The sequence below is a fragment of the Carettochelys insculpta genome, chromosome 17 (genome assembly GCF_033958435.1).
Source record: "Carettochelys insculpta isolate YL-2023 chromosome 17, ASM3395843v1, whole genome shotgun sequence".
In the NCBI taxonomy this organism is placed as follows: Eukaryota; Metazoa; Chordata; order Testudines; family Carettochelyidae; genus Carettochelys; species Carettochelys insculpta.
The window spans coordinates 313242-338134 of NC_134153.1; the positions used below are offsets into that span (position 1 = coordinate 313242).

The 24893-nt window shown below is 48.5% G+C and overlaps 1 long non-coding RNA gene across 1 annotated transcript; it reads right to left on the minus strand.

The window, feature by feature from the left end:
* Positions 1-3113: 3113 nt before the first annotated feature.
* Positions 3114-22990, minus strand: LOC142022196 (uncharacterized). Its single transcript, XR_012647876.1, has 6 exons — positions 22867-22990; positions 17450-17510; positions 14907-15146; positions 5517-5721; positions 5153-5402; positions 3114-4793 (listed from the first exon to the last, which is right to left on the minus strand). It is a non-coding gene; the product is annotated as an uncharacterized LOC142022196 (long non-coding RNA).
* Positions 22991-24893: the final 1903 nt, after the last annotated feature.

Consider the following 24893-nt stretch of genomic DNA (forward strand, 5'->3'; position numbering starts at 1 on the left):
CCAGCCTTAGAGCCCCTCAACAGCTCCAAACTGCCCTCAGCCTTAGAGTCCTCCTGTAGCCCACACTGCCCCCAGGCTTACACTGCCCAGCAACCCCAAACTGCCACCAGCAACCCCGGACATCCCAGTCTTAGACCCCCGGCCCCTGCATCTCCCTAAATGGCCCCAGCCTTAGACACTCCTCTTCCCCTCCCCTCCTGCCCCCCACACAGCCTCTTCATCAGGGCTGCTAGGCTGGGTGGCTCCCCCAGCTGTCCTGCTCCCAACAGGTAACAGTCATTTAAAACCAATTAACTCAGTGTTAAGGTTTCAGCACTGAGGCAAAAGGTAATTGCTATCCCTAGTGATAGAGAGAGCTGCCATCTCCAGCAGCTTTTGCTATTGACCTATATCCGCCTGAGGCAGCAGTGTTAAGAAACTGCAAATGGCTTCTTTAACAACCACATGCAGCTCGGACCTGCCCAACTGGCGACCTTTAACAAATTAATGGGACCCATGTTTGGGTCCCAGCCCATAGGTTGCGAATCTCTACTCTACATACATAAACTACATCCTATTTCTGGTGCCAAACTATTCAAATACATCAGAAAAGTACCTAAACTCAACTGGTCGATGTCAAGTTACAAGCCCTTGGAACGAATTGGAGACTTTTACATGTATTTTAATGGGAATTTAGTGTCGCTCTTAGTTTTCACCTACAGGCAGAAATTTGGGAACCAATTGTGCTTGTATAGTGAGGGATGAGTGTAACTATCACGTGAAAAACAAACCTCCTGGTTATTTTCAATAAAAAGTGAACCTCTAAAAAACCAAAAATGAACATCATCATCATCATCAATAACTGTGGGCTCTCATATAACTCCACCTGTCATCCTCCAGAGAGGGAGAGAGAGGGTTTGGGAAAGGAAGTCAGGAAGGTAGTGGTGCAAACACACACATTTTTCTGATTCATCAACCTTGATTACTACTTTTGGTTCTCTGTGCCTTAAATATTGAGTCTGTTCTGGTCTGGCTATGGTCTGAAGAAGTGGGTCTGTCCCACGAAAGTTCACCACCTAATAAATTATTTTGTCAGTCTTTAAATTGCTACCGGACTGCTTTTTGGTTTTGATAAAGTGTGAAGAAATAGAATAAGTAAAAAGTGTGTGAACTTCCTGCAATAAACATGTATTGCATTACAAATCATTGTGTGCACACTGTTCTTAAAATAGGGGTCACAAAAAGTATGGTTTGATGTTATTTATTAAGGATCATCTCGTATTCACATGCAGTGTGGCTCTTGAATTACTGAGTTTTTAACCAAATGGGGAAAAAATGGCTCTTCTTGCATTTTTGGTTGCCTGGTATGGAGTGTGAAACAAGAATAACAAGAAGTCCTGTGGCACCTTGTAGACTAACAAATATTTTGGAGCATAAGCTTTCATGGGCAAAGACCTGCTTCATCGCATGATTTGCCCACAAAAGCTTATGCTCCAAAATATCTGTTAATCCACAAGGTGCCACAGGACTTCTTGTTCTCTAAGATACAGACTAACACGGCTACCTCTCTGATACTTGTCTCCTGCCTCAAGCGAGAAATGGGGAGTATATTTGCTTTAGTGTTTTACTGACTTTATATATTGAATCTTGGCCTCAAGATTGGTCAGAACATTGGCTTTTCTCATAGGTGTTAATTACAGTTACAGCCTGATTGAGATCTAATCTCAATTTGTTAGCAATTAAACTATTACAGAACAGTTTCAAATAAATATAATTTCCTTATATTGCCAGTGATATTGTGAATTATGTATCCCACAGAAACAACCTGGGGAAACTCAAGGGCTGGGTCTACACGTGCTCCTTCCTTTCGAAAGGGGCATGTTAATGAGCAGGTTTGATATGCTAATGAGGTGCCTCGTTAGCATAATTGTGGCCACGGCGATTGGAAAGTGCGGCTTTTCGAATTGCGCGCCACCCGTGGAAATGGGACCTTCCGAAAGGACCCCCCCCCCGAGTTTTCAAAAGCCCTTCTTCCAGAAAAGCCGCACTTTCGAATCGCCGCAGCCACCATTATGCTAATGAAGCACTGCATATTCATTGCAGTGCCTTATTAGCATATTTCAAACCTGCTCATTAACATGCCCCTTTCGAAAGGAAGGGGCACGTGTAGACCCAGCCAAGGAGTTTAGGACACATTTATCATATTTTACAGATTAATATAAAATGGAGCATGTTTGCCAGGACACTTAATTTCTGTAATTTTGTGCTGTGCTGCTACCTTCATATTTGCATAGTAAGTTACGGTACCACATTAAGGCTACACCTACACGAGAGTACTACGTCGACGTAGCGCCAGCAGAATCCAGTACTTTGACACAGTGTCGCCACAGCTGCAAGGACTGGTGCCGTCGACGTGCACCGTCGAAATAGCGACACAGCTTGTCAAACGGACAGCAAACGGGAATGCCCACACACACACGCACGCACGCACACACACACACACACGTGGACAGCAAACGGGAATGCCCACACACACACACGCACACACACACACAAGTGGACGCTTTTGAAAAAAGGGGCCACAACAGCGCGTGGCCAGGGTCACAGGGTGGAGAAGCACTTCCAGGGCACCAGCAAGCCGCTCCTTTAAGGGGCCCCTGCCAAACGCACAAGGCCTGCACAGCACGAGGCCTGTGGAGCTGCTCCAAGCCCTGCAGACAGAGTGCCCACAGCCAGGGACCCAGAGCAGGAGCAGCAGCAGCAGCAGCTCGATATCCTGCAGCCACCACTCAAGGAGCAGGCGCCCTGCTAAGCGCTGCATGGGTGGCTGCCCAGCAACTCCTGGAAGGGGAGCCCTCCCCAGCGGCAGAAGGGAACGCCCCCAGACCATAAGGCCCTCTTGCCCGACCCCACTGCCCCCAGGTGCTCTGCCGGCTCGGGAGCCACCCCACCAGCATTGAGTGGTGGGACCTCCTGGTCATGGGGGAGTGGGATGATGACCAGTGGCTGCAGAATTTCCACATGCGGCAGCAGACATTCTGGATACCTGCCAATGGCTGACCCCTGCTCTGAGGCACCAGGCACCTGGATGTGGTGCACCCTCATGGTGGAGAAGAAGGTCGCAATTACTTTCTGGAAGCTGGCCACTCCAGACAGCTAGTGCTCTGTGGGCCACCAGTTTGGTGTGGGCAAGGCCACAGTTGGGGCTGGCGTGATGGAGGTAAGGAGGCCTGGGCACACACCCACTGGGGGGCCGGGGAGAGAGCCCGGCGGGGGCCGGGAGTACCAGCCTATGTCCTCTCCCCACAGGTGATGCGGGTGCTCAATGCCCTGCTGCTCCAGAGGGTCAGCTGAGTCGGGGACCTGGACATGGCCATTGCAGGCTTTGCTGCCATGGGGTTTGCAAATTGCTTTGGGGCCCTCAATGGGACCCACATCCCTATCCGTGCCCTGGAGCACAGTGGTGGATGCTTCATAAACAGGACGGGCTACCACTCGGTGGTCCTGCAGGCCATGGTGGACAGCCAGGGCCGGGGCCAGTTCCAGGATGTGTATGTGGGCTGGCCCGACTGCATCAACGACGCTCGCATGTTCCGGAACTTGGGCCTGTGCTGCTGGCTGGAGGCAGGGACCTAAATCCCCCAGAGGGCGATCCTGCTGGGGCACACCACCATGCCCCTCTGCCTCGTGGCAGATGTGGCATACGTTCAATAGCCCTGGCTCATGCACCCCTACATGGGCCACCTCACTGCCAGCCAGGAGCACTTTAATGCCCAGCAGACCCACGCCCAGCACTTAGTTGAGCAGGCCTTTGGGCACCTCAAGGGCCAGTGGCGCTGCCTTCTGACCCACCTGGAAATTGGCTTTCCCAATGTTCCCCAGATTGTGGGCACATGCTGCATGTTACCCAACCTTGTGGAGAGCAAGGGAGAGGCCTTTGGGCGGGGGTGGGTGGTCAAGACCAGAATGGGCTACCCCCAGCCGGCCGCTGCCTCTAGCCGCCTGGCTCACCAGGAGCGGGTCTGGGTCTGTGAGGCCCTGCAGCAATATTTTGATGAGAGGCCCCAGTGAGTGCTGCCCTGGCCACTACCCCCACCACCCGCACGCTGCCTCCTCCACAAGCACATGTCACACAGGGGTTTGGGAAAAATGAACCTGTGAATTATTGGTAACTAATTGAACTGGGTGACCATAATTTCAGAGCAACAATTATCTCAAACTATACACGGGGGTGCGGGGGAGAGATAAATACATACGTGGGGGGGCACGTGGATAGGCCAGCAGTCGGCCCATCACTCCAAGGCAGGGGTGCATGGGTGCAACCCCCACTGGGTCCAGGTCACAGGCCCCCCCCTTTTCCGGGGTTCCCAGTGAGGCTGATTAGGAGCTGGGAGGACTGGGAGGTACAGCCAGACAGATCCTCAGCCCAGTGATTGGCCCCAGCAGGCTTCTGCCCTGCAGGAGCTGGCAGGTGGGGCAGCAGGGGTGCGGCAAGCCAGGCCACTAGCTCCTCACAGGAGGCAGCTACCCTCTTAAAGGTGGCCATAAAGGACCCCCCCAGGCTTCCCGGCACCACGTGGCCTCCCACTCCTTGAAAAGCAGCCACCACTCCAAGATGTCTGCTTGGCACCAGGGGGTGGTGGCCATCTCGGGGTCCATGCTGGTTTGCCCCGGCCACAGTGGGGGATGGGCCCATCGTGGTGCCAACAGTGCCCCTGGGTGGTTGTGGTCAGTGGACTGGGGCGGTGGGTGGGGCGCAGCGCTGGCCAGAACAACGGATGGCGCCATGCTGTCCTGGCCCTCAGATGGTGCACCTGTGGCAACAAAGGGGAAGATAGATGAAGGCCATGAGTACCGAGCCCTGCCCCATGTCCCATGCCCCCTATGTGAGTCGGGTCCCCATCCCATCCCCCATCCATGACTGTGGTTGTCCCTGTGGGTGGCCCCTTCATGTGGTTCACCCCCCACCCCACCGCTCCTCCCGGGGGGTGGGCGCGGCACTGTCTGCAAGTGCGGGTGCTGATGGGCACTGGGGGGCCATGCTGCTGTCCCAGGGCTGTGGTCTGCCTGGGCCCTGGTGAGCCAGGGTCTGCTGGGGGGTGTGGAGGGCCTCTGGTCATATATGGTAACCCTTCCCCATGCCCCATGGGTGTGTGGCCCACGTGGTACATACCTAAGGGTCCCACTGCTGCAGTCAGGGGACGCCCGTCGGGCACATGCCCAGTGGGAGCTGTGGAAGGGGAGGTCCATCACCAGTTCTCCCTCCTCGCTGGGCCACTCGGATGGTTCCCTGGCTGGCTCTGGCTGTGGCTGTGGCTCTGGCTCTGGGCCTGGGGGTGCAGTGCTGGCCTCCAGTCCTGAGTCTGGCTTCACATCCTGCTGGGGTTCCTCGGCCATGGTGTCGAGTACAGCTGGGTGATGTCCTGGGGGTCCAGGATGGCCCTGAGCTCCTGGTACTAGGGGCAAGGGGCAAGGGCAGTCCCCGACCGGCTGGCCAAGTCCCGTGCCCAGGCATAACCCTGCCGTAACTCCTTTACCTTAGTACTGACATGGTCAGGAGTGCGGGCAGGGTGACCCCAGGTGGTCAGGTCCTTGGCCAGCTGGGTGAATGCATCCACGTTCCACTGCTTGCTCCCCGCTGCACATGGAGCACCTCCTCCTCACCTCAGAGCCCCAGCAGGTCACGGAGCTCAGCGTCAGTCAGTCAGGAGAAAGTGCAACTGGAATTGCGACTTGCGAGGACTGTGAAGGATAACAAGAAAAGTTCCTACAGGCATGTTAGCAAGAAGAAGGTGATCAGAGAGGGTGTGGGGCCCCCACTGGATGAGGGAGGTAACCCAGTGACAGATGATGCAGGGAAAGCTGAAGTACTTAATGCTTTCTTTGCCTCTGTTTTCACGGACAAGGACAGCTCCCAGACTAATGCGACAAGGGGTGCACTGTGGGATGAAGGTAGACAGCCTTTGGTGGGGAAAGAACAGGTTAGGAGCTATCTAAAAAAGCTAAACGTACATAAATCCATGGGCCCAGACCTAATTCATCTGAGGGTTCTGAGGCAGTTGGCGTATGTTGTTGACGAGCCCTTGGCCGTTATCTCTGAAAAGTCGTGGAGATCAGGAGAGATCCTGGATGACTGGAAAAAGGCAAATGTAGTGCCCATCTTTAAAAATGGGAAGAAGGATGATCCAGGGAACTATACACCGGTCAGTCTTACATCAGTGCCTGGAAAAATCATGGAGGGGCTCCTCAAGGAAGTTATTTTGAGGCACTTGGAGGAGGGGAAAGTGATCAGGAATGGTCAGCATGGATTCATGAAGGGCAAGTCATGCCTGACCAATCTGATTAGTTTCTATGATCAGATAACTGGCTCTGTGGATAGGGGAAAAATCAGTGGATGTGATTTATCTTGACTTTAGCAAAGCTTTTGATATGGTCTCCCACAATATTCTTGTCAGCAAGTGAAAGGAATGTGGATTGGATAAATGGACGATAAGATGGATAGAAAGCTGGCTAGAAGATTGGGCCCAGCAGGTAGTGGGCAATGTCTCAATGTCGGGATGGCGGTCGGTTTCTAGTGGAGAGCCCCAAGGTTTGGTTCTGGGTCCTGTTCTGTTCAACATCTTTATCAATGACCTGGATGAGGGGTTGGATTGCACCCTCAGCAAGTCTGCAGATGACACTAAGCTAGCGGGAGAGGTAGATATGCTGGAGGGCAGGGATAGGGTCCACACTGACTTAGACAAATTGGAAGACTGGGCTGCAAGAAATCTGATGAAGTTCAATAAGGACAAGTACAGAGTCCTGCATTTGGGCCGGAAGAATCCCAAGCATTGTTACAGGCTGGGGTCCGACTGGCTTGGTAGTAGTTCTGCAGAGAAGGACCTGGAAGCTGTAGTGGACGAGAAGCTGGACATGAGTCAACAGTGTGCCATTGTAGCCAAGAAAGCTAATGGCATATTAGGTTGCATCAAGAGGAGCGTTGCCAGTAGATCCAGAGAAGTGATTATTCCTCTTTATTCGGCTTTGGTGAGGCCGCATCTGGAGTTCTGTGTCCAGTTCTGGGCCCCCAGTTATAGGAAGGATGTGGATACACTGGAGAGGGTCCAGCGGAGGGCGACCAGAATAATTAGGGGGCTGGAGCACATGACACATGAGGAAAGGTTGAGGGAATTGGGACTGTTTAGTCTGCAGAAGAGAAGACTGAAGCGGGACATGATAACAGCCTTCAACTTACTGAAGGGAGGTTGCGAAGAGGCTGGAGAGAGGCTGTTCACAGTGGTCACAGATGGCAGAACACAGAACAATGGTCTCAAGTTGCGGTTGGGAAAGTCCAGGTTGAACATTAGGAAAAACCTTTTCACTAGGAGGGTGGTGAAGCATTGGAATGGTCTACCCAGGGAAGTAGTGGAGTCTCCGTCTCTGGAGGTGTTTAAATCTTGCCTCCAGAAAGCCCTGGCTGGGCTGATCTCATGGGTTTGGTCCTGCTTAGGGCAGGGGGCTGGACTCAATGCTTTTTTAGGTCTCTTTCACGTCTATTGTTCTATGATTCTATGAGGGGGCCAGCTTCCTGCCCACCCCGGCTGGAGGCTTGAGAACCCTTTGATGGCTCAGAGGGGCAGCTCTAGGAGCACTCAGGGGGCTGGTTGGCTGCCATCACCTCTGTTTGGCCAGTGCAGGGGCACCTCGTGGCACAACTGCTGCCCATATGGTCTCAGCTTCCTGCTACGGGGTTTCTGGGTCTGTGGAGTTTTAAGAGCTGCTGTCCGTGGAGATCATGGAGCCCCTCAGGGGCTGCACAGTGTGGCTCCACATCCCAGCTGATTGCCACCATGGTGGACCCCGCTATTTTGAAGTAGTGGGACATGGATCGGCTACACACATCCTAGAGCGCTATTCCCATCTTCTCAAAGGAATAGTGGTTTCAATGTCTCTGTGCCTAACTTTGATTTCAACGTTGAAGTAGCGCATGGCGTGTGTAGACACGTCGCACGCTATTTTGAAGTTGTGCCTGCTACTTCGAAATAGTGCTCTGTTGTAGACGCACCTTCAATGTTGTCAAGCAAAACAGATCAGTATTGTCTTTAAGCTGCCTGCCAGACCTCTAAGAATTGGAAAGAAACATTGCAACCACGTTCAGGCCAATGGAAAACCAGTTCTGCAGACCTGCAAAAGCAAATCCATAATCCATCCACCCATCACACGTTCCTAGTGAACTAAGGAAGCACTTGGGTAAAGAGCAGCAAAGATGTCAACACCACAACCTGAGGGTTCTTATGTACGCCAGTGTTGTGCCCACACATAGAAGAGAGCTGGGGGATATTATCAGGTTCCACCCAGCTGATTAACAGAGTGTTCACAGTCATCCACAGTGGGTCGCACGTATTCCTACTGGTGGTGCCCATCTGCATATGCCTTGACACACACACAACAAAATTTATTCTGCCTATGGATGGAAAATATTATAGGGAACACTGGGCACGACCCATATATATTTGACAGTTTAATTTTAGGGTAGCGCACTATGACCAGTGCCAAGCAGCTTACAGTGTAGAATTAAACCCTTGCATTTACATGCACAAATCCAGTGTTATTTTTCTTCTCATGCTTACACTAGGCGATCATAATCACAGAACCATAGAATCCGAGGGCTGGAAGGGACCTCAGGAGGTCATCTTGTCCAGCCCCTGCTTCAAGCAGGATCAACCCCCACTAACTCATCCCAGCCAGGACCTTGTCAAGCCCAGACTTTAAAATCTCTAGGGATGGAGATTCCATCAATTCTCTAGGCAACGCATTCCAATGCTTCAACACCCTCTTGGGGAAGTAGTTTTTCCTAATATCCAACCTACACCCCCTGCTCTGTAACTTCAGACCATTACTCCTTGTTCTGCCACCTGACACCACTGAGAACAGTTTCTCACCCTTCTCTTTGGAGCTCCCCTTCAGGAAGTTGAAGGTTGCTATTAAATCACCCCTAAGCCTTTTCTTCTGTAAACTAAACAAGTCCAAATCCTTCAGCCTATCCTCATAGGTCTTGTGCTCCAGTCCCTCAGTCATTTTGGTTGCCCTTCGCTGAACCTGCTCCAGCAAATCCACATCCTTTTTATACTGGGGGGCCCAAAACTGGACACAATATTCCAGATGTGGCCTTACCAATGCCGAACAGAGGGGAACAACCACTTCTCTAGATCTGCTCGAAATGCTTCTTCTCGTGCACCCTAATTTGCCATTACGCTGTTTACTCATATCCAGCCTTTCATCCACCATAACCCCTAGGTCTCTTTCTTCTGTACTGCTGCTTAGCCAGTCAGTCCCCAACCTATAACAATGCTTGGGACTCTTCCATCCCAAGTGCAGGACTCTACACTTCTCCTTGCTGAACTGCATCAGGTTTCTTTTGGCCCAGTCCTCCAATTTATCCAGGTCACTCTGGATCCTGGCTCTACCCTCCAACATATCTACCTCTCCCACTAGCAAACTGGCTGAGGGTGCAATCTAGTCCCTTATCCAAGTCATTAATAAAGATGTTGAACAACACTGGCCCCCAGAACCGAGCCTTGCGGCACTCTGCTTGAAACCGACCGCCATCCAGATATTGAGCCATTGACCGCTACCTGTTGGGCCCAACTGTCAAGTCAGCTTTCTATCCATCTTATAATCCATGGATCCAATCCATATTTCCTTAACTTATGGACAAGAATGTTGTGGGAGACTGTAACAAAAGCCTTGCTGAAGTCAAGGTATATCACATCCATTGACTTCCCCATGTCCACAGAGCTTGTGACCTCATCATAGAAGCTAATCAGATTGGTCAGGCAGGACTTGCCCTTGGTGAATCCATGTTGGCTACTTTTGATCACTTGCCCCCTTCCAAGTGCTCCAGAATGGACTCCTTTTAGGATCCCCTCCATGATTTCCCAGACACTGAGGTAAGACTGATGATACAAATGCACACTGTATGTAAAGGCCCAACACATCAGATGCTCACATCTCACTGCTGCACGCTTTAATAATGGTGCTTGCATTCACAAACCTCAGTTCACAGCCACTTTTACACCACTGTGATCTTGGTACTACCCAACACAGGGTCAAGTCCTGAAGTACAATTTAAGAGCAGCCTAAGGGGTTCTCTAAATTGCACGAGGAGAGAATAGTCCCTTAAGTGCCAATATGGCAAGTGGGGATGAGGTGGACATAGCTGCTGTCTGACCATACTTCCTACCTGCAGATGTGAAAGAAGGGCAGGTAGCAAGTACTATACCAGCCAACCCAACCTGTTAAACTAAACATTCATTTAAATCGGGTTGAAATCTGTGCCCTGATTGGGGCATTGCAAAGTAGCTTCAAGAGAGTCAAAAGCCAAACCGAGGAGTTATAACAAGTCTGAGTAGATTAATTATGTTTCAGTTGCTTGTTATCTGATGTAACATAATCCTACTGTTTCTTCAGTTGGCAACAGTCTTCAAGAAAAACAGGGTTAGCACAGACAAGATCTATGCTTGTGTGTGTGAAAAATAGGACAGCAAAGCAACAAAAGGGCACAGCTAATTTTTTCTAATTTATAAATAACCTTAACATTAATGTGGAAGACAAGAAAACCTCAGTGCAAAGACACTAAAATACCTAGAAAAGTGGGATAGGAAGCTCTTCAAGATCTTTCCCTTTGATCCCATTTTACTGAAATCTCAGAACATCCTCATTTCAGGATGCGTTGCCAGCTTTTGTTTCTAAATAACTTGAGACAGGAGAAGATGAAGAGAGCAAAGGAGAGAAGGACTTGGGCAGGGCTCGCTTGCTTACACAGGAAAAACTGCTCTGCTTTCAACAGCTTCCTCCAGGGCAAAACACATTGGAACCAAGTGTATATAATAATTCACTCCAAACCAATTAAACAATACGAGTATAGTAGGAGACAAACTAAAGAAACCCATCAACTTTTTAAAGGGAAACACTTGCTCTCCAGGTGTGTGCACAATCAGAAGCTAGCATCAGAGCACGTTACCAGCGATGCTTGCATGTAACTCAGTTTAAAGTACAAGGGCAATTAGCAAAAAAATGATGTGGTAAAGGCACGCAGTCATGTCCTCTACACAAAATCAGAATTCCACATTTCAACAATGTTTCCAGGCAGAGGGCCTTGTAAATTGGGTAGGGATACAACTTCTGTGTTTATTTGGCCCATGACTTACGCAACTATGATGCTATAGAAAAAAAAAAATGGGCTACAAATTTGCTAACAGGGCCTACCCTCATCTTTAACAAACAACAACAACAACAACAAGTTGTGGAACAGACATGATATTACCATTTCCTTCCCCAACTCCTGACTCTAGCATCCAAAACAAAACTAGCCAAACACCACGTTGTTTCTTCCTTCTTATATTTATGAGCTCATGGGAATATGGGGACTTCGAAGTAGGCGGGGTCCTTTCGAAAAGGAGCCCCGTCTGGACGCGCCGCACGGCGGCAAGGCGCGTCAATTTCGAAGCGCTGCTGCCGCCCGCATGCTAATGAAGCGCTGAATATGCATTTCAGCGCTTCATTAGTAAACTTCAAAATGGCCATTTGCATGGCCATTTCGAAGTTTGGGGCACGTGTAGACACAGCCTTAGTGTGTCATTAAGCTTCAGATTGTGTAATGAAACATCTTAAGTGGGATACTTACAAGGTTGTTTACAACTCAGCCTCAATAAGAACCACAGGTCACACCCAGATATAGAGTTTAGGTCAGGCGTGTCCAACCCACAGCCCATGGGCCGCATGCGGCCCTGGACAGCTAGTAACGCAGCCCCACAAGATCATAAACTTTTAACATTATTATGTGATTTATATACATTAACTATATTATATATTTTATATGCGGCCCAAGACAATTCCTCTTCATTCAATGCGGCCCAGGCAAGCCAAAAGGTTGGACACCCATGGTTTAGGTCTAGACAGAAGGAGTGCAAGTAGGGTGTGTGATGGAGTGGGGGGAGTGCATGTGTAAGAGTCAGGCTGGATGTGTGTGAGACAAGCAGAGCAGCTCCCAGTGGCTAAGGATGACCCTGGGGCTATAACCTAGGCTGGCAGGTAACACCTCAGCCCTGAACAAAGAGAAGGGTGGAGCCGAGCTGCTTTTGAATCAGGGGCAGCAGTTAGAGGCGAGGGGGGAGAGGGAGCTGGAAGGAGCCAGCCAAAAGCTACACCCCAGAGGGGCACCCCTCAGGCTCCTCTCCCCACGATGGGTTGGAATGACTGTCTCCGACTGCTGTACTGACGCTTCTGTAAGAAACTGGGCATCTGTTGCCTAATAAACCTCCTGTTGTACCTGCTGAGTGAGAATCACTCCTGCCAGCAGATGGGGTGCAGTGCATGGGGACCTCTGAACCCCATCACAGGGTGGTAAACACCAGTATGCAGTACCAGCAAGGGATTTTATGGGGGTGCCGGTTACTGGAAAGAGTTAGGGGTAGCCCACCCTTCCAGGGCTTGGGAATTGTGAGGCTGTGCTATTCTCTGCAGAGGAAGAACAGGGCTAGTGAGGACATTAGTTCTTTATATGCCTTTAACTACAACATACATGCAAACAAACAAACAAAGGGCTTATTTACATTTGTTAGCATATGTATTTGTGCTGTTATGTTGGGCCATGTCTACACTGGCAGATGTAAAGTGCTGGCAGTTACAGCACCACTCAGAGTACAGCAGTGGAAATGCTGCTGGGTATCCTATTTGCAAGGCTACAAACTAACATGGCTCACTCTCCGAGACTGTGCCCTTCACAATCCTTAACACTGAGGCTGCATCTACACTACGAGCAATTTGATGTCAATAACTTTGATTATTTAACCTCAGTATTATGAACTCGAACTAATTGTCTACAAAGCTTCTTGAAATCTGACCCACCTTTTTTCCATGTCGCCGCCCCATGTCCCCATTGCCCCGTGCAAATTTGACAGCGTGAGCAGTGCATTGTGCGTACGTAGCCCACATTTCCTTAGTCCCGATTGCTGTGGATGTTTCATGTTTGAATCCCAGAATTCCAAGCACCGTCCCAGAAGTCACCAGTAACCATGCAAAAAACAAACTGGAGACAGCACCATTGCCTGCTGCTGTATTCCAGCGCGAGCATGGGTCCATGAATGCTCCAAGTCATAGCACACAGCATTTCAGCAACTGCACTGGCTGTCTCCCAATTTTTCCTTCAATTACAAAGCTCAGTGATAATCGTGCTGCTGCTGCTGTTTTGAAAGAGCAAATCTCCCGCCTGCGGTCCAAGACCTCACAGCCGCTGGCTGCCCTGAATGCATTGCTGACAGTGGAGTGGCAGTTTTGGACTCATGGTTTGGGACCAGAACACACTAGTGGGACCAAGTCATTTTGGAGTCCTGGGATGACCAGCAATGGGTGCAGAACTTTTGCATGCGCAAGTCCACTTTTATGGAACTTTGGAATGTGCTGGCCCCCGCCCTGAAGTGGAGCAACACAAGAAAGAGGCCAGATTTAACGGTTCAAAAGCATGTGGCAATCGTGCTGTGGAAGTTTGCAATGTCTGACAGTTACCTGTCAAAGGCAAATCACTTTGGGGTGGGCAGATCTACAGTGGGGTCCATGGTGATGCAGGTGGCCCATGCAATCTCTCTGCATATCCTCAGGAAGACTGTGACCCTGGGAGATGTACAGGCCATAGTGGATGGCTCTGCTACCCAGGGGTTTCCTAACTGTGGTGGGGCAATAAATGGCACACATCCCCATCATGGCCCCAGACCCCCTGGCCTTGGCTATATAAATGAAAAGGGGGTACGTCTCCATGGTCATGCAAGGGTTGGTAGATCACAAAGGTTGTTTTACTGACATGAACATTGGCTGATCAGGGATGATTCCCGACATGCACACATTCCAAAATTCTGGACTGCACAGAAAGCTCCTAGATGGGACTTCCCCACCCCTAATCAGAAAAATCAAGATTGGTGATGTGGAGATGCCTATTCTTGTATTGGGTGACCCTGCTCCCTTGCCTTATGAAGCCCTACACAGGAGCCCTGGACTACAGCAAGGAAAACTTTAATCACAGATTCAGCAGGTGCAGAGTGGTGCTGGAATGCAGCTTTGGCTGTTTAAAAGTGAGGTTCAGATGTTTATTGATACAGTTGGACTTTCCCAAAGGTAACGGCCCCACTGTGATTACAGTGTGCGCTATTTTGAAAAACATTTGGGAATTCAGGCAGGAGACCTTCCCATCAATCTGAAATTCCAAAGCAGAAGCCTTAGGCAGGGCTTACTTGCAGCCACCTACACAACCATGCACCAGTAGCTGTGCGGCAATAAGGGATGCTGTAAAAAATAGCTTAATGAATTATCTGTAATGCACATGCTACCCATGTGTTTCTGACATAATACCAATAAACCATATCACATCTTAATGAATTAATGCTTTACTTGGTGGGAGGGGGCTAAATTGCAGTAAGTAGAATGCATGTGGTGGGCAGCTGTGCCTTCAGCCCTCCTACAACCACCTGGTTGGATTTGTTTCCTCCCCCCCTCCCCGCTGCATGCCCCCAAGCTACCTAGGTCTCTCAGCCGTGCATCTGTTGCAGACCAAAAAGAGTCGCAGCGGGCAGCTGTGCCTTCAGGCCTCCCTCAGCTGCTGGGCTTGATTTGTGTTTCTCTCTCCCCCCGCAAAGGAATGATTTTTATTTTGTGGCAACGAGAGGTTTAAGTCACAGGGGAAAGAGGCCTTCAGGAGTGCTCCAATAGCCTTTTGCAGTGGCCTTTGGGGCTGGAGCAGCAGGCTAGCCTTTCTCCCTCCCCATGTGTGGGGACCGTGATGAGCAGGGGTGGGCAACCTCTCCTCTGGGGGCTCTGGCCAGCAGGTCTCAGCTGCTGCAGTGCTGGGGTGGGAGTTCCTCTGCAGCTGTAGCAGGGAGCACAGGATGTCTACTTACTCTGTGACTGCCGATATAAGCTTTGCATCAGCCTCACTAGACTTTGCTGCTTACTGGTGCTTGGAGGTCAAGCATTTAAACTCCAACAGTGACACCACTCAGCTGTGCTATGATGCTACTGATCAGCGTCCTTTGTCAACTTGGTGTGCTCTGCCCCAGTCTTTTCCATATGCCGCAGAACAAGGCCTTGTTTGCATTTCTTTTGTCTTCAGTTTGTCTCTGCTACATTGGACACTGGGTCTGGAAAACGAAGGTCAAAATTAAGACACAATTCATATAATGTGCTTTGAAGTGCAATGAATAGGTCCCTGTGTCTAGTATTGGGAAAGTTAACTTTTTGAAGGACACTCATGGCTTATTAAGGATGGGACAGCAAGTGTGCATTGCACAATACATCGCTTGTCACCACTTTCCCAGCACATTTCTTTGTGGACATGGTAAGGTGTAAGCAATTGCCTGCTTTTTGGGGGAAGGGGAGCACTACAAAGCAGGGGAAGCCACCGAGTGTCCTGCCCAGGTGTCCTGTGGCAGGGAAAAAAATTTTTGGCCATTCCTGGACCATTCCCCAGTGATCACGCCTCATTGAGGGGATGGTGGGGAAGGGTTTGATTACAGCCTCACGGATAACAAAAAGTCTTTAGTACCTTATAGACTAACAGATATTTCGGAGCATAAGATTTCGTGGGCAAAGACCCGCTTCATGACATGAGTCGGGGGGTGGTGGTTTCAGAGGGGTATTTAAAGAGTGGGGTCCCAGTAAGAGGGTGGGCCAGAGCTGACAAGGTCTATTCAGCAAGGTGGAAGTGGCCCATTATCTACAGCACTTATCGAAAGAGGAAAACCTACAAATCAGATCAGACAGGAAAGGATTGAGGAGGTCACAGAAGTTGCCTTCCCCTTACGGGGCCTGACGGCCCTTCCTCCTGGGGCACCTCCAATGACTCAGGCTGAAGAGCCTTGTCAAATAGGATCATTTTTAGCCTCATCTCCCTGTCCTTCCTTGCTCTGGCCGTCAATCTGGAACAGTGAGGATATTTTTGTGGGACACGGGTCTCTAACAGCAAATACGCTTGCTATGGCCATCGGAGGCAGGCATAACTTCGCAGCACAAGTCACATTTCTTAAACCCCAGTGAAGACATTTCTCAGATACTTTCAACCTTAGCGGGGTACTTAACAGCTACTGATAGCTAGGATATACAGATAAAATTCAACAGTCTGAGGAGGTGGCAGGGCATGGAAGGCAGCTGCCTCCTCTCCCCTTTTTTTTTTTTTTTTTTTTTTTTTAAGCTATATACAGAAGAAGTTTAACAGTTTATAAGCAAACAAACTTAACGAAAAATTGATATGGAACTAATAATGTATTTATCTGTCTTAGGCATTGGAGCTAAAAGCAAATTCCATCTGCAGCCATTGGTGGTTGAGAGGAACTGGCATGAACCAGATTGTGCATGTGACCAAAAGTGCATGAGGGACTAGCACGCATGCGCAACCCGATGAGTTATGGCTTGAAAGTCTCCAATTTGCAGCGCCGGGGCGAGCCCGACACCCAAGGTGGAGCACGCACTGGGACCACTCGAAGAAGAACCTTAGTTCTCTCCACCTTGCATGTATGCGTTGATATTGGCTTGAGTGACATGACCACAGGACTCCTGAGTCACTCATTCTCAGCATGGAGGTTGCCAAGGTTGAGAAACAGGATTGTATATTGAACCAGTTTTTTTTTTTTTTAATCTCTACAGTAACTTCATCTCATTCTCTATTGCTGCAGAGAATGAAACAGGGAATGGCAGGAGGAAGAATATGTTCATGGTTTAAGGAAGCTGCATGCTACTAGGCCTTACGGAGAACCAAGTTCCATCTTTCTAGACTTGTTACATGATGAATAGTAACAAAAGAGGGAGCCGTGCTAGTCTATATACTATCAAAACAAAAAAAGCAGTCAAGTAGCACTTTAAAGACTAACAAAACTTGCCCAGATCCAGACAGACAACCTAATAAATTGTTACATGATGTTAGGCAAGACTCTTAAACCAAAGCTTTTGCTGATGGCTACTCCTTGTGTGTTCATTTTCTATTGGCTCATATGGAATCAGATAGGATCTGCACAAGCCAAGCTCTCAACTGAAACTGAAATAAACAGCAGCTCTGACAACACGAGTACAGGATTAGGATTCTGATGAGCTTGAGATCTTGTGCTGGGTTTTTCCACTGACTCACTGGATGGTATTGACGAATTCATTTCATTTCACCTTTTTATTTCCATGTCCCCAGGTCTGCTAGCAGGGGGAGCAAAGGGGCGGCAGGTGCCCTGGGGCCCAGCAATTCAGAGGGGCCTGGGGCTCCTAGCTGCCATTGCAGCAGGGATGGTGGACAGAACCCTGGACACTTAAAATTGCTGCCAGAGCTCTGCTCTCGGGGGAAGGGGGAGGACCCAGCACTGTGGTCCAGACAGCTGTGAGGGTTGGCTGCTGCTGGCCCTGCCACTTCTGCTTGAGGCCCCATCCCTTCCAGTGGTACAGAGCCAGGGTCCCCCATACGTACCTTGCCCAGGGGCCCCTGGAAGCTGTCGTCCCCCTTGCATGTCTCCATCTGAAAGAGAAGTCTAATGCCTACTTCCTCACTCAAAGATGTTGTGACAGTAAATTGTTAGACCGTACAAAGCATTATCAAAAGTTCTCCGAAAAACTCAGGCCATGTACAAACTTACTGAACACTTTAAAAAGTAAAGCTTTAATCTCATCCATGGAAGCTGTGAAAATAGATTAAAGAATATTTGAGAGTCATTGGCATGCTATGGAGAGCAATATTAAGAAAATTAATCCTTCTTTATTTACTGCAGCTCCTGGATGGTGTCCAGTAAATAAAGCAGGGGCCAAAGAACATGCTTTTAACATCCCTCCCTCTCCCATTTTCCTTCTCTTTCGTTTCCCTCTCCTCCATTCCTCTCTGTTCTGCTCCATGCTGTTATGCACCTACTACAAAAAACCACCAGAATCTGAAGCACTTAGGAAACAAGGTGCAGCATTACAGAGCAGAGGAAAGGTGTGATCCCAAGTGACTGGGTTAATAACACAGTGGGAGGGATTTTAAAGTTGCACCCACTGGAACAGCGATACCTTCAAACAGGCCCCCATAATGGCTTTCACAAGGTCGGTCACAGAAGTCAGTGGAGCAGCACTGCATTCCCACATCGTTTTGGCACTAAGTGTAGGCAAATAATGGTAAATTCAGTCTCCCAAGTTTCTATATTGTGGTTTCTCCTGCTGCCAGTCTCAGGGGAACATGCGCTCAAGCAGAAGTGTGCTGCAGGAGAATCAGCTGCCTTCCTGTAAATTGATATGGATTTCCCAGACCAAAGGGATCCTCTGACAGCCATCTGTTCCATGAAGAATTCTGGCTAGGAGCACCTTGACAGCACAACACCCACTTGTGTCTGTGGGCTACAAGCACCACAGACACAGGATCAGTCACTTGGAAAGTATCGCTCCCGATATTGCACCATATACAGAACAAGCCATCTTTCAGCACAAATTAAATCTGATTAGGAATGTTTCTGCTTCTCCCTCCCCTAAGGGAATTTCTGTATCTGGAATAGAAGATGGCTCATGAGAAAAGATTTGCATTACAGTGGATGCCAGGTTCTGAATACAACTCCCCACAAGTGAAGCAAAAAAAAAAAAAACAAAAAAAAAAAACACCACACCCAGTCAAACATTCCTACCCCTAAATAATGCCTCTCTCACTGGCTTCCTGATTGCCTAGGCAGTTCCTCAAATTCTCTTGTAATATAGGTACTTTTTGTTGCACTCCTGCTTGTGCCAGAAACAGCAAGATTGGGGACATGGGCATGGATTACAAACAGTTCATTCTTGTTTGAAGAGTAACAGAGAGGGAGTTGTGCTAGTCTATACACTATCAAAACAAAAAAAGAGTAGTCGTCAAGTAGCACTTTAAAAAGACTATAACAATAAATTGTTAGGTGATGAGCTTTCATGGGACAGACCCACTTCAGATCATAGCCATACCAGAACAGACTCAATATTTAAGGCACAGAGAACCAAAAACAGTAGTCAAAGCTGACAAATCAGAAAAAAAGTTATCAAGGTGAGCAAAATCAGAGAGCTGAGGGGTGGGGGAGGGAGGAGAGTCAAGAATTAGATTAAGCCAAGTGTGCCAAAGACCCCCTATAATGTCGCAGAAAATTTGCATCCCGGTTCAACCACGTGTTAGTCGAATTTGAATACGAAAAAGAGTTCAGCAGCCTCTTTTTCTAAAGCAGAGTGAAAATTCTTCTTCAGTAAGACGCAAACTCTAAAGTCATTAACAGCATGGCACACTCCATTGAAATGTAGACTAACTGGTTTGTGGATCAGGAATGTTTTGATGTCTGTTTTGTGCCCATTAACTCTTTGTCAGAGAGTTTGAAGTCTGTCCAATATACAAAGCATGTGGGCACTGTTGGCACATGATGGCATATCTAATGTTAGTTGAGGAGCATGAGAATATGCCCATAATTCTGTGACTAACCTGGTTAGGTCTAGTGATGGTATCACCAGATTAGATGTGGACAACGCTGGCAGTGGGCTTTGTTGCAAGGAAAAGTCCCAGGACTGGTATTACTGCAGTATAAACTGTGGCTATTGGTTAGAATCCTCATATGGCTGGGAGGTTGTCTGTAGGAGAGAACAGGCCTGTCACCCAGGGCCTTCTGGAGTGTGGCATCCTGATTAAGGATAAGTTGTAGGTCTTTAATAATTTGTTGCAGTGGTTTGAGTTGGGGGCTGTAGATGATGACCAGTGGTGTTCTGTTCTTGGCTTTTTTGGGCCGATCTTGGAGTAGCTGGTCTCTGGGTATTCATCTGGCCCTGTCGATTTGGGTTTTGTTTTGTTTTTTTTTCTTCCATTTCTCCTGGTGGGTAATTCAGGTTTATGAATATTTGGTAGAGATCTTGTAGTTTTTGGTCTCTGTCAGTTGGATCAGAGCAAGTGTGATTGTACCTAAGGGCTTGACTGTAAACAATGGATCTAGTTACGTCTGCAGGATGGAACCTAGAAATGTGTAGGTAACCACTGCAACGAATTATTAAAGACTTACAACCTATCCTTAATCAGGATGCCACACTCCAGAAGGCCCTAGGTGACGTGCCTGATCTCTCCTACAGACAACCTCCCAACCATATGAGGATTCTGAGGATGTTACAGAGGTTCCTAAATCTGAGCCAGCCTTTTTAGGTGACAAATCTGAGGAACTCTCCCAGATTGAAGTGACATTAGAGGAGGTTTTGGAGTTAATTGATAAGCTGAATAGTAACAAGTCTCCAGGACCAGACGGTATTCACCCAAGGGTTCTGAAAGAACTCAAATGTGAAATTGCGGAGTTATTAACAGTGGTTTGTAACCTATCCTTTAAATCCACTTCGGTACCCAATGACTGGAAGACGGTCAATATAACGCCAATATTTAAAAAAGGCTCCAGAGGAGACCCTGGCAATTCTAGACCGATAAGTCTAACATCAGTACCAGGCAAATTAGTAGAAACAAGAGTAAAGAATAAAATTGCAAGGCATGTAGAAGAGCACGAATTGTTGGGCAAAAGTCAGCATGGTTTCTGCAGAGGGAAGTCGTGTCTAACTAATCTATTAGAATTCTTTGAAGGGGTTAATAAACATGTGGACAAGGGGCACCCAGTGGACATAATATACCTAGATTTCCAGAAAGCCTTTGAGACGGTCCCACAAAGGCTTTTATGTAAATTAGGTGGTCATGGGATAGGAGGAAAGCTCCTTTCATGGATCGGGAATTGGTTAAAAAGACAGAAAAAGGGTGGGAATAAATGGTAAATTTTCACAATGGAGGAGGGTAACTAGTGGTGTTCCCCAGGGGTCAGTCCTGGGACCGATCCTGTTCAACTTGTTCATCAATGATCTAGAAAATGAGGTAAGCAGTGAGGTGGCAAAGTTTGCAGATGACACCAAGTTGTTCAGGACAGTCAAAACCAAAAGGGATTGTGAAGAACTACAAAAAGATCTCAGCAAACTGAGTGATTGGGCAGCAAAATGGCAAATGAAATTTAATGTGGGCAAGTGTAAGGTAATGCACATTGGAAAAAATAACCCAAATTACACGTACAACATGATGGGGTCAAATTTAGCTACGACAGATCAGGAAAGGGATCTTGGAGTTATAGTGGATAGTTCTCTGAAGACATCCACGCAGCGTGCAGCGGCAGTTAGTAAAGCAAATAGGATGTTAGGAATTATTAAAAAAGGGATCGATAATAAGACAAAAGATACCATACTTCCCCTATATAAAACTATGGTACGCCCACATCTTGAGTACTGCGTGCAGATGTGGTCTCCTCATCTCAAAAAAGATATATTGGCATCAGAAAAGGTTCAGAAAAGGGCGACTATGATGATTAGGGGTTTGGAACAGGTCCCATATGGGGAGAGGCTAGAGAGATTGGGACTTTTCAGTCTGGAAAAGAGGCGATTAAGGGGTGATATGATAGAGGTATATAAAATCATGAATGGTGTGGAGAAAGTGAATATAGAAAAATTATTTACCTTTTCCCATAATACAAGAACTAGGGGACACCAAATGAAATTGATGGGTAGTAGGTTCAAAACTAATAAAAGGAAATTTTTCTTCACACAGCGCACAGTCAACCTGTGGAACTCCTTGCCGGAGGAGGCTGTGAAGGCCAGGACTCTATTAGGGTTTAAAAAAAGAGCTCGATAAATTTTTGCAGGTTAGGTCCATAAATGGCTATTAGCCAGGGATAAAGTATGGTGCCCCAGCCTTCAGTACAAGGGCAGGAGATAAGTCACTTGATCATTGTCTTCTGTTCTCCTTCTCTGGGGCACCTGGCATTGGCCGCTGTCGGCAGACGGGATACTGGGCTGGATGGACCTTTGGTCTGACCCAGTATGGCCATTCTTATGTTCTTAACCAATAGCCACAATCTATATCACAGAAACACCAGTCCTGGGACTTCTTGCAACAAAGTCCACTGCCAGCTTTTTCCACATATCTATTCTGGTGATACTATCACTGGACCTAACCAGGTTATTCACAGAATCATGGGCACATTCTCACGTTCCTCAACTATCATATATGCCCACATGCTTTGTATATTGGATAGACTTCAAACTCTCTCAGACAAAGTTAATGGGCAGAAACTAGACATCAAAACATTCCTGATCCACAAACCAGTTAGTCTACATTTCAATGGAATGTGCCATGCTGTTAATGACTTAAGAGTTTGTGTCTTATTGAAGAAGAATTTTCACTCTGCTTTAGAAAGAGAAACTGCTGAACTCTCCTTCATATTCAAATTTGACACATTAACACGTGGTTGAACCAGGATGCAAATTTTCTGCGACATTATAGGGGCTCTTTGGCATACTTGGCTTAATCTAATTCTTGACTCTCCTCCCTCTCCCACCCCTCTGCTCTCTGATTTGCTCACCTTGATAACTTTTTTTCTGATTTGTCAGCTTTGACTACTGTTTTTGGTTCTCTGTGCCTTAAATATCGAGTCTGTTCTGGTATGGCTATGGTCTGAAGAAGTGGATCTGTCCCATGAAAGCTCACCTCAAATTATTTTGTTGGTCTTTAAAATGCTACTTGACTGCTTTTTTGTTTTGTTTGAAGAGGTGAATGCTTACTATGTTACTTGCATTTATCATGACAACATACTCAGACACTAGGAGAACTAGCAAACCCACCAACACCAAGGCTGTGGCTGTCAATAACCTTTACAAGTATCTAAAGATAGGGGTCAGCAACCCCTGGCACATGCGCAGGTTTGGAGTAGCTTGAAGGCCTGTGACCGACCTTGTGAAAGCCATTATTGGGGCTGTTTAAAGGTATCACTGTTCCAGTGGGGGCAACTTTAAACAGTCCATACTTGGCTACGTGGATATGCTGCTGGTGTCACCTGCTTGACCTCATACCTGTGTCTGTCTCTGTCCTCCAGGTGTGGGATCACCTTGTTCCTGTGAAGCAGCAGGATCTCATTTCTTCCCTGGCAGATGGCCCACCTGGCAGCTCTCTCAGCCTTCCATCCACGGTGGAGCACTGTCTTAAAGGCATGGATTACCTTCACTACAGGCCTGACTTGGACCTTAAGCTGGTACTTTGGGTGTTTATGTCCCCCACTTTAATCTTTCAGCTCTCCTGGAAAGTGGTGTCTGAGCTCAGGGCCCTCATGTCAGAGCCCCAGTACACAGTGTTCCATAAGGACAAGGTTGAACTCCGCCCTGACCCACCTTTCCTTATGAAAGTAGTCTCTGGCTTTCATGCTGGCTCAGACATTTTCCTGTTTTCTATCCAAAGCCCCACAGCTCCCCATGGCAGCAGTACCTGCACTCTATTAATGGAAAGTGGCCTTCTTGGTAACTAATCACCTCTGCCCGAAGGGCTTCAGGACTAGGAAAGAACAGGAGTAGAATCCTCATCTCCTGTACTGAGAGGGGACCTCTTCCACCACCCCAGGTGCAGTAGAGATTGAACCTGCTGGAGGAGGAGCTGCTCATGAGAAGGGACTCTGGAGAAGGACAGGCAGGGGGCTAGGGCAGGAAGGTTGAGAAGAATGGAAGGGAATGGCATAGCCCCATGAGGACCCATTGGTCCAACATAATGGCCCACCAGACCAGGAGAAGTGGGCAGACCTTGTTGAGGAATGGAAGGATAGTCTAGGGGGAACCATCAAAATGAGTGCTTTACCCTGGAGGAGGGCTTGGACTGGTCCTGTTAGCCCCAGATTGTGGACAGGAGGGCTTGCAACAGGAATAGCAAGGCCACCAGCAACAGAAGTGAGGTTGCCCATGAGGCTGGAGGGCCCTTGACTGGGGCTGTGGACTAAAGGCCCTCCATTGTGCAGCCAGGCTGTTCATAGTATTTCAGGAGTCCTTAAGGCTATGGAGGTAGGAGTTGGGTCATTTCACAAAACAGCCCTGCTCCCTCAAAAGGGAGGGCCTAGATAGTTTGTTGAACCTCTGACAGAAGACCAGAGGGCTGTAGCCAGGCCACAAGATGCATGGTGATGCCCAAAGCAATAGCCCTGGCTGCAGCATCCCCTGACTCCAGGAATACTTGGGCCAGTGTGGGACACTGCTTTATCCTCCTGCAGGATAGCACGCATCTCCTCCCGCAAGTTCTTGTAACACGTCCTTAAATGTAAGGAGGGAAGCCCGGGAGTTGTACTACAGCAGCTCAAGATGACCAGCTGGGAAGCAACCCTGAGCAAAAGGCCTCTCCCTTGTGTAATAGATTTTCCTCCCAAATAAAATCTAGGTGCTCAGCATCCTTAGACTTGTGGGCTGGAGGCAGCTGGTACTGTTCCTCTTTTTATTTAACTACCTCCACCACCAGGTAACAAGGGGGAGAGTGGGTGTAGAGGTAATCAAATCCCTTGACTGGCACAAAGTATGTCTACTCCATGTCCCAAGCGGTGGCAGGAATGGAGACAGGAGTCTGCCAGATGGTGGCGGCAGAGGACAGTAATTTTATTGAATGGAAGGGCCACCGACAAAGAGCCCTCCGAAATGGGGAGTCCACTTTGAGCTCCTCCGGCTTAGCAACCTCCTCCATGGAAATACTAAAGCAGGTACTAAGTACTAAAACCCATCTGGCAAAGGAGACCCCGAAGTGCTTCGAATTCCATAGGGGAAGGACCCAAGACAGAGCTGCCCACCACTACCTCATCTGTAGAGGAGCTGGAGGAGGCCAATGTTGGGGGGTGGGGGGTGCTGCCTCTGCTGTGTCCCCACATTGCTCGGGTGTCAGGAGATTCTCAGGAGGAGGGGGTAAGTTGGAGGGTCCAGCAGTGGGTGACTGACAGTAACCTCAGGTGCCTTGGAGGCGGCCGAGAGCCGAGGCTACGGAGGGGCACGATGCCCTGCACCTGGTTGCATGTTCAAGGCATCCAACTTGCCACTGGAGGGGAGACTGTGAGGAGCTCCTTTGTCCCTGTGCAGGC